Raw genomic sequence first — 17,934 nt, 5'->3', positions numbered from 1 at the left:
AAATAATTTTTTTTTTTGACATTATTAAAAAGTCGACAAAAAATCGAAACTTTTTTCTCTTAATGAAATTTTTCTAAATTCAATAGTTTTCAAGTTGTAGGTCGTTGAAAATAGGTCTACTTTTCAAAAACCAAAATTTTGAAAATTCATAACTCAAAAATTTGGGCACCAAAAAAAAAAAAAAAAAATACGTATACGTTTTTTTACTATGAAGAATGAAAAAAAAATAGTTTTGGACGAATTTAAAATTTGAACTAAAATCTGACGTGGAATCACCCATATACATTAATTAATATTTGATTTAATTTTAAACTAATATTTAATAATTATGAAGTTAACTTTTTAGAGATACTTACTTTTATAAATTTGTTTATACTATTTGGTAAATTTGTAACGATTATTGAAATATTTAATTAAAAAATTTTAATTGAATAACAAAAATATATATATATATATATAAATATTTGTCTCAAAGGGAAATTATTAAACACATTAAATAAAATATGAATCAGAACGTAAGGTCGAACATGAAATATATTAAAATAAAATTATGAAAAATACAAAATAAAATTATCAAATTAAATAAAAAATTACAAATTCAAATTGTCGCGACATTCATACCTCACTCAACGGCAAATTAACAAAATAAAAAAAAATGATTAACACAAAAAAATTAGTACACGTTGATATATAACAACAAAAAAAAAATTAACAATATATATAAAAAAAATAAAAAGAGACGAACGACAAAGTTAGAAAAATCAATAATAAATCATACGACACAATAAAACAGGTGTATAAGAATTGACCAAATGAGTTTATCTTTTGATCAATTCGTAAAATATATCGACCAATAATTAAAATAAAAAAATCAATAAAATAAAATATAATATATATGGGCAAATCCACAGAACCGGCCGATTTTTACTTATCAAGATGAAAATTTTCCAAATAGCAAGCACACCTTTTATTTATGGTTTACTTTCTTTAAAATATATTCAAGAACAATTATCTTCTTGCGTGATTCATTTTATTTTAATGCCGTTTGAGTTAAAAGCCAAAAACGAAAATATTATTTTTCTTCTGGAAATTATAATTAAAAATGGCATTTCTTTTTTTTTTTATATATTATTTGAAATATCTGCAAAACATTTTGAATAATAAAATATGATAAAATACAAATAATTATTTTTTTAATTATCAAATATTAATTATTTATATTTTATCATATTTTATTATATATTTTATTTATTAGCATTTAATTTTTTATTTCTGTAAATTAAATTGTTTACTTACTAATTTTGATATTAACTATTTTAACCAACAAACTGACATTATTGACATCGATTTTGATATAACTTTGAAAATAAAACAAATGAAAGGATAATTCATTTTTCACGATTAACTAGTTAAATTTCGATAAATTTTTTTTTATTTTTAATTTTTAGACGTTATAAATTGAAAATATAATTTGGCGTTTGCATACAAGAATTATAATAATGTCTTTATATAATCACACATGTTTTCAACTCATTATATTTTATCCTGTAGTTGTGCTACTGAAAAAAGGCTAAGTTGAAAATGGTTCACGCTTAAACATAGAGTGATAATTATTGGAATATTTTCTTTAATTCTGATTGCACTCTATTCTATGATACATACATTTGTTCGTCTGTTCACAAGCAATAAGCTCCAATTTGAAAAATTCAAATCGAATAATCGCCGCAAAAGATATTTACAAAAATGTATAGACATTTCATTATTATAAAATAATGAGTAACGCTACTTTCAACGACTATCATTTCTTTTTATTTAAGAGCACATATTTTTTATTACTTTCAAAACATTCTTCAATAAGTAAACTATAATTCACCACAGTTTGGAATTGTTCGGATCTATGCCGAACAAGTTATACCTATAAGAATTAAAATTTATACCTGGAGTAACACCGTAAATTTCATTTTTTAAGTTACTTAATTCGATTTTATTTTTTATAAAAGACTAGAAGGTTCACATTTATTCAATTTTCTTATTTCAATAGGTTCTCAGAGATATTACAAAATGGTTGAAGTATGAAAATAATTAATATAATACTTCTAAAATAGAAAAATATATGAGTAACATGAAATCGGCCGGTTCTGTGGATTTGCCCATATGTGTAAAAAAAAGGCAGAAAAACTTATCAGTCCGGTGTTCCAGATATAGATTTAAATAACACGGGTCCAGCTTTGGTAATTTGGCGCGAAGAAATGCTGGCGCCAACCTGGCGATTAGGGATTACTCCCTTCACAACGATCTTCCGCAATTTTCCTCCTTCTTTCTTATCGAGTTTACACCCACGTCAATGGCCAAATTTATCAGGGTAAACTTAAGATAAAAAAGACCGAACGGAAATTAATTAGGCTCAATCAAAAAGTGCTTCATAGGCTGAAGTAGAATCTCATGAAATGCTTCATAAGCTTATAGAACCTCGTCAAAAAAGAACTTGAACCCGTATCTTCGTCACGAAATTAGTCGCCACCCTATTTAAATAAATAAAAATAAAAAGAAATTTTACACTCCGATAAAATAGATATATTAAAAAAAATTGGAACAAATAAAATTTCGTTTATATGCACGTTTTAAAACAAAAAACTACCTCTGGGCTGCCGGCGACACGCAGAGATGTGGCGATTCGCCTTATAGTTTTAACCCGGACCGATGAAAAATGAGAACAAATTACTCATCGGAACCACTTTTATTATTTCATAGGCAAACCCCCAAATCCCTACAATCCAGCAATTCTTCGCGCCCAAATCACCTCACTAGGAGCGTTTTCCACGGCTTTTGCCGATTTTTCACGAGTAATATCTTTGCGGGAAATTTAAACATTTAACACATATATACTTATATACAAAACACATCAGAATCCCTTCATCACCCCCCTGTTTTGAGATTAATAAAAAAAATCTCAAAGCATCACTTCTTTATCAATCGATACAATTAGAGTAATTCTTAAGTCGTTATCATCATACAAAATTCTTTTCTCTCTTTTCTCTATACACTTCACATGTGTGAATGTCATAGACAATTCCCGATTCTCAAAGCGATATAAAATCAAAATTTGCAATCCTTACATTGCATGTCTTTTTCTTGTTAAAAATAAAAAACTAAGATAAACACATAGCAATAAAAATATCGGCTAGATTACAAATGATAATCAATCACAGAAAAACGCAATTCTCATGACAAAACAACAATTATACCTTTTCCTTATTACTCACATATATAACCATTACTTTTCTTATATAAAAGAGAGAAACCATACTATTTACATATTTACAGAAGCGGTTCCCTATCACGTCAAATGATGATTCCATACAATATTCTTAATCCGGTTTTATATATCTTTTTAAATGGCATTGATTGTAAATTCCCAAAACCCGATGAGCATCATTGACATCAGCCAACTCATATGAATTATTATTAAAAGTCCGAACAATACAATAAGGCCCATAAAACAGATTAAAAAATTTCATGGTAACCTTCTCCATCGCTTCCGAACGTTTCGGCACCCGTAACAGAACCCAGTCACCCTCAGTAAAAGACATTCGAGATGGGGTCCCCTGCGAACGTTCCCGTTGTTCAAAACTCTTTGTTAAACGATCCTTTGCCATCATTATTTTCATATCCTTCGTTGGTTCATCTACTTCAGGAAAATTAAGGATTTCTATTATTTTGTCGCTATATTTTTTTCCAAAATGAAGTTCACATGGCGAGAAACCTGTGCTCATATGTGTTGTTACATTAAAAAAAAATTCTATATCAGGTAGACATTTAGCCCAACGCGTATGTTTATCCGAACATAATGTCCTGAAAAACCGGCCAAGTTCGCGCATGACCCGCTCAACGGGATTACTTTGAGGATGTCGAATAGAAGAAAAAACCGGTGCAATTCCCTCATGACGTAAACGTCCCCCCCACATTGGTGAGGTAAATTGGGTACCGTGATCCGATAGAATTCGCTTCGGTTTTCCCATTTCTGGTATATAATAATTAAAAACCTTGTTAAGAATCGTACTTGTCGTTTCTCGCTTAATTGGATATAACTTTACATATTTTTAAAAAACATCTAAAATAACAAAAATATACTCAACTCTACCTATAGATCTGGGAAGAGGACCGTAAAAATCAACACTGACCAAATCACATGGTCCTGCAGACTCAACTCTGCCCAATGGTCCCGTCATTTTTACATTCCGACTTTTCACTCTCTGACATAAATCACATCGCAAAACAAACTTTTTTATTTCCTGAGCCATTAATCTCCAAAAATAATATTGACGAGCATACATAGTTGTTTTATATATCCCAGGATGTCCCAATTTTGAGTGGATACAATCAATGATATCTCGAGTAAGAACTTCCGGAATGACGACCTGCCAAACAGATAAATATTCATCCCGACGGAAAAGAATTCCTTCTTTCAAAACAAAAAAATCAACCCTTTCCTCATTCTCGAGTCGCTGAATCACCCAATTTGAAAATTCATCACTCCGCTGCAAATCTGCCAAATTTTTCAACGATGCCTCTAAATCGCCCGAAATCTCAACAACCGAGCACATTAACACTTCTTTAGGAACGTCCTCCATTTCCAAAATATCTATCGACAATTGATTTGGATACATTGATTCAAACTTACTTTCCGGGTTTCGACTAAAGAAATCGGCTACCACGTTATCAACCCCCCTACAATATTGAACCTCAAAATCATAGGATTGGAGCACAATGCTCCAGCGAATCAATCGCGCATTTAGATATGGAGTAGAATTAAGAAAAATTAGACCCTTATGATCAGTAAGTATTAAAAATCGAACTCCTAGTAAATAAATTCTCAATTTTGTTACCGCATAAATAATGGCCAACAATTCCTTCTCAGTGGTGGAGTAATGGACCTCAGCGGAATTCAAACATCGACTAACTAATGAAATGATTCGGTGATTACCATCAGAGTCCACTTGGTACAGAACACCACTGATACCAATGTCAGATGCATCCGTCTGCAGTCTGTACATCTGACCCGGAACATAATGCTTCAATTGGACACAATCAACAAATGCCGCCTTCATATCATCGAACGCCCTCTCATGATATTCCTTCCAAGACCACACACTTTTTTCTTTCAGAATATCGCGAAAAGGAGCAAGAAGTTCCGCATGACGCACCGTGAATTGGCGATAGTATGTACACATACCAATGAACTGCTGTAATTGCTTTCGATTTTTAGGTTGGGCAAAACATAAAATTTTTTCTAATTTATCTTTTAACGGACGAACACCCTCTATCGATAATTCATGGCCCAAAAATTTAATCACCTTTTTACAAAAAATCGATTTACTTAACTTTAATGTAAAATTTTTTTCCTGTAGCACGTCAAAAACACGACTCAAAGCCCTTAAATGATCTCTAAATGAACTTTTTGTGGTTATCAAAAAATCATCAACATACATTGCTAATATATCGTCAAAATGTGGACCGAGGACCGAGCGAAGAACGCGCATAAAAATCGAACCTGACGTTTTTAATCCAAAAGGCAACCGACAAAATTGATAAACTTTAGAGTTATATAAAAAGGCTGTATATTTCCGACTATCAACATGCAAGGGAACCTGCCAATAACCACACGCAAAATCCGTGCTAGTCATATATGTCACACCATGAAACTTCTGCATGAGCTCGTTAATCAGTGGTGGAGCTTCGTGATCGGATTCAAGAACCGAATTCACGAATCGCGCATCCAAACATAGACGAACCGTCCCATCGCTTTTTATAACTACCCGCAAAGGATTACAATAACGACTATTAGACGGCTCGATAATTTTATTATTACACATTTCATTAAAAGCAACATCAACCAATGGTCGATGAGTCATTGGTATCGGATAGGTTTTGCGAATCTCCACATTATGTGGTTTAATATTTAATTGATATGGTTCAACTGTTGCTGCAACACGTTTAGGGGTAAATAATGGTTTATATTGAGACATAATATCTATAAAAAAACGCCTATCATCCTCACATATATTACTTATTCCTGTCGAAATATCATGAAGGTTACTCATAAATTGATCAAAAATAACCCGATCCCCAATCGAGGCATTACTAAATTTATCCAATTTTTGCATAAAATATTCACAATCTACATGAGACTCGATCATCTCATAAATATGAATGACATTGTCAAAGACCATATCTGACTCAGGACACTCAGAAAATAAATACTGATTTTTTTTCTCAATCCATTCTTCTTTACATAACTTATTACCTTGAATTTTGTTCGAAAAATTAAACTGACTCTCATCCTCCGAAAATAAACATGCAATCGAATCATCATCATCCTGAAATGAATCCAGCACTGATAAACTAGATAGTTGTTCGCGATTCATTACTTGTATATGAACAATATCGTCATTTCGTTTTTTAACCGATATACTCTCTTTAAACTTTTTACTAAATGAAACTGCGGAATCGGGAACTTTTTTTCCTTGAATGATTAAAGTTAAATCGTCATAATTAATAATTGATTGATTGTCCGTAAGCCAATCATTTCCAACAATCACGGAATTTGACAAACAAGGGACGACCAAAAAATTAGAACACATTCTAATCTCCCCAATTTTAATGTCACAACAAACTTGCTTCCGAATAGTGGTTGCTTTCCGACCAATAGCAGTATATAAAACTACGTTTGAAACTGGTAATTCTTTTAAATCACCATGCAATTTTAAATAACCATACAATTCTTCGGAAATGGCAGTAATTTGACTGCCAGTATCCACAAGGGTCTGCATTGGTACCGAAAGAAATGAAATAATTATGCGCGGACACATCAAATGTTTAAAAATATTATTATTTTTATTCGATCCGTTGATATCCTGAATCAAATCAGCAAAATCTGAGTCTTCGCCTAAACGTGACGTTTTCAAAGTATTTGTAATAGTATCTTTTAATTTTACACAATTCAATCGCCCGCGAGTGTCCAGAGACGAATGAATAGAAGAGATTGCTAAAGAGGGTGGGGGAATAGATAAATCCGGGAGAACCACACGGGGACGTTCTCGCCAATTATACATCGTCTCACGTTGATGAGTAGGTCGCTGATTCCCCTCCAACTTGCGCATGATTGATAATGATCCCCCCTTTTTACATTCGCAAAGACTTTCTTCAAAGTTAGAACTCACATGTACTTCACGAACCTTAGGTTTATACTGCGGGTTATCAGCTGAGTAAGTGGGGAAATTTTCAGGTCGTGGTGGGAGATTTGATCGTTGAGCATTTTGCTTTTCTCCGAACGTTAACTCTAATTGCAATAGAGAACTAGAAATCCTTTTTGAATCTGAAAAATCGATTGTGGAAAGGATCTCCCGAACACGCAAAGGGAATTGCTGAATGATCATGTAGTTCATTTCATACTCTTCAATTTTTCGGATAAAATGTTGAGCCTCTTGCACTTGATTTAAAAAATAATCTTTCGCGGGGTTGAATCGGCGAGCTGACCACGCGGCTTTAATTTGTACACGTACGGGTATCGAATAAAACTCATCAAGAAAACTTTGTTTAAATTCAGCATACGTAACCAGATTTTGAGTTTCGTACCATAGTTTAACGCGACCTTCAAAAATCCCATCCAAAACATCCAACCGATAAGCGACTGGGACCTGTTTTAATTTAAAAATTTTTTCGAGTTTTTCTAAAAACGCGTGAGGATTTCGAATGTCATCGAATTTTGGGGGTTTTACATCCATATTAATTGCTCTTAACCCTTCAATAAGTGCGTCAATCGTCCCGACATCATTACGACTACTCCGGGTTGGATCCGGGATCCGCTTCCGCAAATCACTTAATTGTGTATTCTGTATTCCATTTAAATCACGTAGCCTAAGAATTTCGGCTTGCAATTGCTCAATTATAACATCTTTATTTAACAACGACTCGTCGGTGGATCGAAGCGATATTTCGTCGCCGTCGATATTATTATTTAAATTTATAATATTTAGTGGTTGATTTACCCTGTCACTTTGATTATATTTATCAGTTACGGCCTTGGGAGGAGTTCGCGCAGTCATGGATACAAAATAAATCAACAAACAACACACAAATAATAAACGGTTTCACAACAAACTTTTCACAAATAAGAAGGACACTCTCAAGTCCCTGTTCGGGCGCCAATTTATGTAACGATTATTGAAATATTTAATTAAAAAATTTTAATTGAATAACAAAAAAAAAAAATATATATATATAAAAATATTTGTCTCAAAGGGAAATTATTAAACACATTAAATAAAATATGAATCAGAACGTAAGGTCGAACATGAAATATATTAAAATAAAATTATAAAAAATACAAAATAAAATTATCAAATTAAATAAAAAATTACAAATTCAAATTGTCGCGACATTCATACCTTACTCAACGGCAAATTAACAAAATAAAAAAAATGATTAATACAAAAAAATTAGTACACGTTGATATATAACAACAACAAAAAACAATTAACAATATATATAAAAAAAAAATAAAAAGAGACGAACGACAAAGTTAGAAAAATCAATAATAAATAATACGACACAATAAAACAGGTGTATAAGAATTGACCAAATGAGTTTATCTTTTGATCAACTCGTAAAATATATCGACCAATAATTAAAATAAAAAAATCAATAAAATAAAATATAATATATATGTGTAAAAAAAGGCAGAAAAACTTATCAGTCCGGTGTTCCAGATATAGATTTAAATAACACGGGTCCAGCTTTGGTAATTTGGCGCGAAGAAATGCTGGCGCCAACCTGGCGATTAGGAATTACTCTCTTCACAACGATCTTCCGCAATTTTCCTCCTTCTTTCTTATCGAGTTTACACCCACGTCAATGGTCCAATTTATCAGGGTAAACTTAAGTAAACTTAACTTATTAATTATATGGCCGCTTACTAGAGAAAACGTGCTCATGTTAGTTTGCTTGGTTTTTGCCTTGAACTGTGATTTTTCTGGTGATTTTATTATAAGTTTAGTTTTATATGACGGGTATTAGTGTACTCCTAATTAACAAAGAATAATTTTATAATTTTGATGAGTGGGTGTCACTTTGAAAAACTTTTATTGGATATATGGTGAACCTAACCTCAACTCCTGTGATAATTAAGTGAAATCACTTCTATAACTCTATTTTACTCAGTGGAAATAAGGACAATTTTCTTTGTTTATTACAATGTCTGATAAACCTGATAAAGTCTGTGTTGGTTGTAAAAAACCGATGATTAATGGTGTACACTGTTCTGTGTGTCAAGCACCCTTTCACGTATCATGTGCAAAAAATTGCGGACCCCTTCCAAACGGCGCTTACACCAAGTGCTGCAGGCCCTCTTCACCTTCTTTACTTACACCAAGTACTTCCGACACTCCCATTACAATTGCTGATATGGAGCGAATAATAGGTAGTGCTGTCAAGTCTTTAAAATCTGAAATTGCGGGGGTGTCTTCATCACTATCTGATAAAATCGATAATGTGGCTGCAGTTATGGAGAACAGAATGGTAGATGCTGAGAGAAAGATTGTTGATCTCACTGAACGAGTAAATTCTATCGAAGGTACAATTAATTCACTTTCATCAAATGATTCGAATTTGGAACGTAATTGTTTAGCGGAATTTGAAACTAGATTTATTAAAAAGAAGAATCTAATATTGTTTGGAGCTCCTGAACAAAATAATTTTCTAGAAAAACTCACCAAAACCTCGAGAAATGAGTATTTATGAGTATTTATCTCAATATCTGAAAGAAATCATATCAGCTGATTTATTCACTGGCGTACAAATACTTAGAATTGGTATGCCTTCACAGACGCAGCAGAGGCCCCGCCCATTAAGGATGGTCTTCCAGTCCGAGGAAAAGGCGCGCTCCTTTCAAAATGTGTTTCTCGAGAAGAAGAAGAATCCTGCCTTCTTGATTTAGAAAGATCTGTGGTTGACAACAGACAAAACCAAGTCCCAGTTAGACGAAGTGCGGGAATTGAAGACCCAGCTGGAAACTCGACGTCAAAATGGAGAGCGCGATTTGAAGCTCATTTATCGAAAGGGTCGCCCAATGATCCTAAAATCGGCTACGGTTGCCACTCGTCAGACCTCCTAAGATCTCAGTCAGATGGCAATACAATGTCTCATTCCGAGGCTATTGCCCCACCTCTTGCTTCTCCCCCACCATCGACGTGTCGAAATCAAACCTCTCCTGCTGTGGAATCTCAGCTGACCATCTACTATCAGAATGTGAGAGAAATTCGAACAAAACTGGACTCTCTGCGAACAACGATTCCACTGTTTTCATGTGACTTATTTGCTTTTACCGAAACGTGGTTATTTGCTGGTGTATTTACACCTGAAATTGGCTTCAGCGATCACGATGTTTTTAGATGTGACAGGAGTGTATCTACCAGTAATTACTCGCGCGGAGGAGGAGTTTTGTTGGCTGTCAGAAGGAATTTGCGTTGTTCTCAAATTAACACTAGGAATTCTACCATTGAACATGTTTGTGTTAAGTTTAAGTTACACTCGGAGTTAATAATAATAGGTAATTTTTATATTCCACCGTATGCATCAATTCATCAATATACTGAAATGTGTCAGATACTTGAAGATTTAGTTTTCTTGTTTCCATTAGCTAAAATAATAGTTCTTGGCGATTTTAACATGCCTTATGCGATATGGAACAGTTTTTTAGATGATAATCCATCCTGTACTTCTAGACCTGGATCTTTTGGGTTGCATTCGCAAATTGTCAATTCAGTAAGTGACACATTAGATTTTCTTAAATTTTCTCAAGTAAATGATTTCTTTAATATTCATGGTTCGTTACTTGATCTTATTTTTACAAATTACAATGAGAATAATAATTTAAAAGTCAGTATAGCAATTGATGAATTGTTACCGGTTGATGATTATCATCCACCATTATTGTGTGAATTTATTTTTTCTTCTAATTTATCCTATATTGAGCGCGAAACTTTTGTTAAGTATGATTTTCGCAGTGCTAACACAGATGCTATTAATGAATTTCTTAACAATATTGATTGGAATGCTTTATTATCTGGCGTTGACCTTGAGAGTGCAGTTGAAATTTTTTATGATTATCTTTATTTAGCATTTGAATTTTTTGTTCCGATTAAAACTATTAAAACCTCAAATTTTCCTCCTTGGTTCACAAGTGAACTTAAGAACTTAATACAAGCCAAAAAAATAGCGCACTCAAACTATAAAAAATCCGGAACTTTTTCTGATTATCAACTTTTTAGTACTATTCGCTCCAAATGTAAGTAATTATCTACAGTGTGCTATAATAATTATATTCGTAATACGGAACAAACAATTATTTCAAATCCTAAATTTTTCTGGAATTTTGTAAAATCAAATCGCAAGGACCAACGCATACCTAATTGTATTACTCTTAACGATTATACTACGAATGATCAAAATAAGATTCCTGATCTTTTTGCAAATTACTTTGAATCTGTCTATGAAGAGTCTGATGACGATGATATTTTTTGTTCGTATAATGTTCATGCTACTGCTGAGCTTAATCTTTTTAGTTTTGACAGAACTTGTATATATAAGAAAATTAAGGATATTGATGTGAATGTTGGTGTGGGTCCAGATGGTGTCCCGCCTTCAGTGATCAGATCGTGCTGCTCCTCTCTAGTTGAGCCATTGTACATCTTATTTAAAAAGTCTATTACTGATGGTGTCTTTCCGAGTATTTGGAAAATGAGGATTATAATTCCCATTCATAAAGATAAATCAAAGAGTGACATAAAAAATTACAGGCCAATTACTATTCTTAGTATCATCCCTAAAGTTTTTGAGAGTCATATATTTGATAATCTTTACCAAGCTGTTTCTGATGCTATTGTTGATGGGCAGCACGGATTTGTTAGAGAAAGATCAGTTTCCACAAATCTTTGCACTTTTTATGACTACTTAGTTTCTGAAGTGGAAAGTGGTCACCAGGTTGACACCATCTACACAGATTTCGCCAAGGCTTTTGATAAGATAAACCATAAAATTCTTCTTAAAAAAATGAGTTTGATGGGATTAGGTCCTAAAGTTTTACAATGGTTTGAAAGTTAGGGGCCATTCATTAATTACGTAAGGACGATTTTGGCTAATTTTGACCCCCCCTACCCCCATGTAAGGATACATAAGATTTTTCGGACCCCCCCTCCCCCTTCTTACGTAAGTTTTTAACAATATTAATGTAATTAAAAAATTAATTACATCATAATACAAATGGAAAATACTTGGCAAAATCTTACGTAAGATTAGCTTCTACCCCCCACCACCCCACGTAAGACCATGTAGAGATTTTATAAACCCCCCCTCCCCCTAAGGACCCTTACGTAATTAATGAATGGCCCCTTATTTAATTGACAGGAGTCAACGTGTCCGCGTGCACGGCATTTACTCGAGAGAGATTATACCAACCTCTGGTGTCCCCCAGGGATCGAACTTGGGTCCGCTTTTATTTCTTCTATTTATTAATGATATTAAGGATATTTTTAAATTTTGTTCAGTATTATTGTTTGCAGACGATCTAAAACTTTTTACAACTATTAACTCTAACTTTGATTACGCAAATTTTCAGTCTGACTTAGATCGTCTGCATGAGTGGTCAATCTGCAATAGACTTTTCCTTAATATTGAGAAATGCTTAGTTATCTCTTTTTTAAGGAGGAAGCTTGTAATAAACCATGACTACACTCTTAACTACATTTCACTTACTCGAGTGACTCAGGTTCGAGATTTGGGGGTAATCTTCAGCTTTGACTTATTCTTTACGGAACACATTTCTTTAACAGTTAATAGGGCTCTTCGTTCTCTGGGGTTTATAATGCGTAACGCGTCTGATTTTAAAAGTCTAAACTCTCTTAAAAATTTATATTAATCATACGTAAAATCAATTCTAGAGTTTGCCTCGGTTATCTGGTTCCCCTACTACACCATTCACATCCTTAGACTAGAGAGAGTCCAAAATCGTTTTTTACGATTTGTGGCTAGACAACTTGGTATAAGTTTTGACTTATTTTCCCACAATTACGATGAATTACGTTCTCGTTTAATGATTCCAGAAATTAAATCTAGATTTTGTTACAATGATTTGCTTTTTTTGTTTAAGATTCTTAGCGGTCGCATGAACTGGCCTTTGTTATTATCGTCGATAAAACTTTGCGCTCCATCACGATATCTAAGAAATTTTCCCACATTTCACGTTGTTTTTCACAGAACGAACTACGGCAAGAATTCTGTTATAAATAGAATATGCAGTGAGGGAAATTTTTATAGTAATGTTTTGGACCTTTTTGGAGTTAGCTTAGATAGGTTTACTGCTAAGCTGCGTGAAACCGTTCTTAAAATTTAATAATAATTTTTAATAACTATGGCCATAATATGATAATCTTTAGTTTTTTTTTATATGACAAAATTATTGTCTACAATTTAAACTTTGTAATGGGTTTATCACCCGTCTGTAATTCCTAAATAAATGAATAAATAAATATAAGATAAAAAAGACCGAACGGAAATTAATTAGGCTCAATCAAAAAGTGCTTCATAGGCTGAAGTAGAATCTCATGAAATGCTTCATAAGCTTATAGAACCTCGTCAAAAAAGAACTTGGACCCGTATCTTCGTCACAAAATTAGTCGCCACCCTATTTAAATAAATAAAAATAAAAAGAAATTTTACACTCCGATAAAATAGATATATTAAAAAAAATTGAAACAAATAAAATTTCGTTTATATGCACGTTTTAAAACAAAAAACTACCTCTGGGCTGCCGGCGACACGCAGAGATGTGGCGATTCGCCTTATAGTTTTAACCCGGACCGATGAAAAATGAGAACAAATTACTCATCGGAACCACTTTTATTATTTCATAGGCAAACCCCCAAATCCCTACAATCCAGCAATTCTTCGCGCCCAAATCACCTCACTAGGAGCGTTTTCCACGGCTTTTGCCGATTTTTCACGAGTAATATCTTTGCGGGAAATATAAACATTTAACACATATATACTTATATACAAAACACATCAGAATCCCTTCAAATTAAAGCAAAATTATAACATTTCGTGTTAAAAAAATTTTTTAATTTATTATGTTTCATTTTTATTTAAAACAATATTATCTCACAGGCCTCGGATTATACGACTTTTTTCGATTTATTTAAATAAAATGCGACTTTATCGACTTTTTTTACATTTAAAAAAAATTTTAACAAAATAAGTTTTTTTTTAGTATACAATGCAGATCTTCTTCTGATCTTCTTTATTTCAATTATTTTTCAAATCTTTAACTAAAATTCTTCACAAAATTAATTATTAATTAATTATTTTTGAAATATAATAATTGTTTATAATTTTAAAAAAATTACAAAAAAAATTTTAATTCAAAATCACTTAAAATTTAATTATTTGCAAAAATTTCAACTTTAACCCTTCCAGAATTATTATTATTTTTAAAAAAATTTTATTTAAAAATCTGTAAAACTAAAAAAAATCAGAAAAATTAAGTTTTGCCTGAAATTTTTTTGACCATCAAAACCAAAAAACTATGAGAAAAATTTTAATTTAAATAAATTGCTTAAATCAGACTTAAAAAAATTATAAAAATGGAAATTTAAGAATTTTTTGTAGAAAAACCTACTTCTACTTAAATAAAATTTTGAAAATGTGTCCTACAACTAGTTCAATTCTGAAATATTCGAAATAAATTTTCTTGATAATATTCATTGTAGAATTATTTAAATTACAGAATTAATGAAATGAATTTAATATTTAATAACATTAATTATTTAAAGTAAAATATTTATTAATCAAATAAATTTTATTAAAATAAAAAAAATCGACGTTGTTGACTATTTTTGGAATATGAATCGACTAAAACATCTTTTTTTGCCTTAGAGTCGATCCGAGGCCTGGTTACAATTAATATTTTTTTATTAAATTAATCCTTTTTGGATTTCTTTGGTTTTTGACAGTTTGGCATTGGAGCCACCAAATCTTTACACGATTCCTTAATGCAAAGAGGACGAATTTCATCGTACAAATACAATTTTCTTTGCGGTGACAGTCCCTCTGGTTTTATAGTTTTTAATGGCAAAACATTTTCGGTAACAGGATGTACTGATTTTTTTAAAACAATTTCTTCCTTAGAATTCGCAAAATTCTTTGCTGCTATGGTACCATCTTCAAAGAAAGAAAAGTGATGATACTTAGTCAAATTGGGAATTTGTTTAAAATGCTGTAATAAATATTTATCCCATTGTGACCAATTAATATTTCTGGATCCAGTTGTTGGATCTCTACTAGGTACCGGAAGATTAAAATTGTTTGGTGAGGAGGTTGCAATGACCTGTATAAAATCTTCGTGGCAATCTACGACGGACTTTCTGAATTTTGACTTTATAATACCAAAATTTCTATCGGATAAAAATTTGGTATGGCCCGTCAAAAGAAAATTTAAAGAAATTGATTTATTCATCTTCTTCACTATTCTCCATAAGAGGTAGTGAAAAAGAGCATTATTTTTATTTTGCCCAACGCAATTGTCTCCAAAAAGAACAAGATTTTCTGCTTCATTATTAGTTAAATAATAATGTAGCATACTTATAACACCGTTTGCCCCCTTTTCAGTTTTGTCCTCTTCATCAATTGTGATATTTATTTGTACATGAGTAGCTTCATTATTTATTCCAAAAAGACTACATTTGCGAGTAGATTTGAAATAAGCTGAACCTACTTGTTGAGGACTGCTAGGATATCCAACGTTCTGAGCGTAGTCAAAAGAAATAACAAGAAGGGAAGATTGATTTTCAGTTTTGGCTCTTTCCCGATATGAGTTGTAAAAGTCTCTTTGTAATTTAGCTACTTCTAAATGATGTTTTGATGTTTCTAGCAAAGTAGTTTGCTCTTCAATAGATAAATTTGACATATTTGTCAACTTTAAATGATTTTGTCGACAAACGTCACATAAATCAGTGGCCGGTTTCATGGTTGATATTTCGGGTCAAAGATCATTCCAAATTTTTTTAAAAGACGTATGTGAAACAACGCGAATTTCATCAGAATTAGCTGCTTCTACAAATTTGTAATAAACTGATAATTTTGTATCGCAGGATGGTAACTTGACAACTTTGTCAAAATTTTTAAAGTGCGCTGATCTACCTGTCAAAGGAATTGCCACTTTACTGGCGTATGATTTTAAAAATTTCATGACATTCATTATGTCAACATTTGTAATAGTATTTCTATTTGTAGACACTTTATTAAATAGCTTACTTTTTTTTAATTTATACGTATTTTTTGTTTTTCATTTAAAAATGGAACATATTTTTGCTACCCATAAACGTGTTATTTTTTTAAAGTTTATAATTTTCAAATTTTTCATTATTTCCCTAACTTTAATTAATCTGAATTGTTTTAGAAACTAGATTATTTATTTTAATTAAAGTTGTTTTTTAAAAATAAAAAGTTAAAATAATTTTTAATAAAAATAAATTATTATGTTTCAATTTACACTTTTCAAAACAAACAATCGGTTCACAAATTTTGTCGTCCATTAAAGGTTAGGACTGACCCTTTTCCTTTACTCTCGCAAGAAAACAGAGTTAAATCTGGGTCATCTAGTAATAAATTTTTGGGGACTTTTATGAAATCTAGGAACAAAAAATTTTATTTTAACATTACATTACTAGAATAAAAGGCCCGTTTCACATGTTGTTACAATTGCAAAGCCTGCGCCAATCAAAATGAATCGTCTATGCCAAATTGCCAATCAACAACGTTCACAACCAACAGACGAACTGAAAATCAAAATTTACATTTGAGCACCACTGCTAACTCTAGAGTTAACTCTGAGTGAATGCCGAAAACACCCATGTACGTCGTTAAAAATTTTAAAAGAAGATATTGCATTTAATAATTATTTATTACCATTTTAAGATGAAGAACAAAATTTATTTATAATCTATTACTTAACTTTTTTAAAAATTTTATTATAAATTTAAATTAATTAATATTCATTAATTATTTAATTTAATTAACTTACAAATTTTTTTCGAATTTTAAGAAGTCTTTCTTAATTATATTCATTAAGAATTTTAATTAATTTTTGTAAAATTTTACTATTTTATTTAATAATTCTGATCTCTGTTTTAGTAATTTAAATTTTTTAATATTCTAATTGAAAAATATTACTTTAATTTAAGAATAATTCGAGTAGTGATATTTTACATTATGACAGTCAACATACGTTTACGAATGCTGTTAAGGTCCAATTGGAGACTCACCATTATAGGAAAAAAGTCATACAATTCGAGGCCTGACTTTATTATGTAAAGAAAATAGATGATATTAAAAATGGAACTATTTTTTTCAATAAAAATAATTCAATTTACATTAATAACATTCACATTACTTGAAGAAAAAATATCAAAAATTACAATTAAAAATAATTTTGTTGTTCAATAAAATAATTAGTTTTTTTAAAAATAACTGAAAATTCACTATTAAAGATTTAAACCTTTGCTTTACTGCGACGTCCATCGGTATTTTTTTATTACAACTATTGCTACAACAATCCTTTGAATAAAATATTTTTATTTTACAATCATCCTTCTCATCTTCCTCTCTTTTATCAATAAACTCGTCATCTTTTTCATCATAATCCTAATTAACAATAACAATCATAATTAATTACAATATTACTCTTGCACATCATTAAAAAATAATTTTAATTATTATACTTTAAAACTCAAATATAGTTGAAACTAATACAAATTATTTTTTATAATTTATTCACAAAAAGTCTTACATTATTAATTTGCTGTATCATAGATTGAAATTCAT

General features: G+C 31.3%; 1 protein-coding gene and 1 long non-coding RNA gene across 12 annotated transcripts in view; one reads left to right on the top strand and one right to left on the bottom strand.

Annotated features, from left to right (window-relative positions):
• Positions 1-17,934, top strand: part of LOC127279858 (1-phosphatidylinositol 4,5-bisphosphate phosphodiesterase gamma-1) — a 449,077-nt gene that overhangs the window by 265,930 nt on the left and 165,213 nt on the right. The window lies entirely within an intron of this gene.
• LOC127279879 (uncharacterized) lies at positions 456-14,069 on the bottom strand. The gene is made up of 3 exons (XR_007842730.1): positions 13,909-14,069; positions 8,448-8,832; positions 456-621 (listed from the first exon to the last, which is right to left on the bottom strand). It is a non-coding gene; the product is annotated as an uncharacterized LOC127279879 (long non-coding RNA).

Source organism: Leptopilina boulardi, unplaced genomic scaffold (assembly GCF_019393585.1).
Source record: "Leptopilina boulardi isolate dan_hultmark-lab unplaced genomic scaffold, ZJU_Lbou_2.1 LbouV2_224, whole genome shotgun sequence".
In the NCBI taxonomy this organism is placed as follows: Eukaryota; Metazoa; Arthropoda; class Insecta; order Hymenoptera; family Figitidae; genus Leptopilina; species Leptopilina boulardi.
This window is presented reverse-complemented; position numbering and strand designations above follow the sequence as displayed.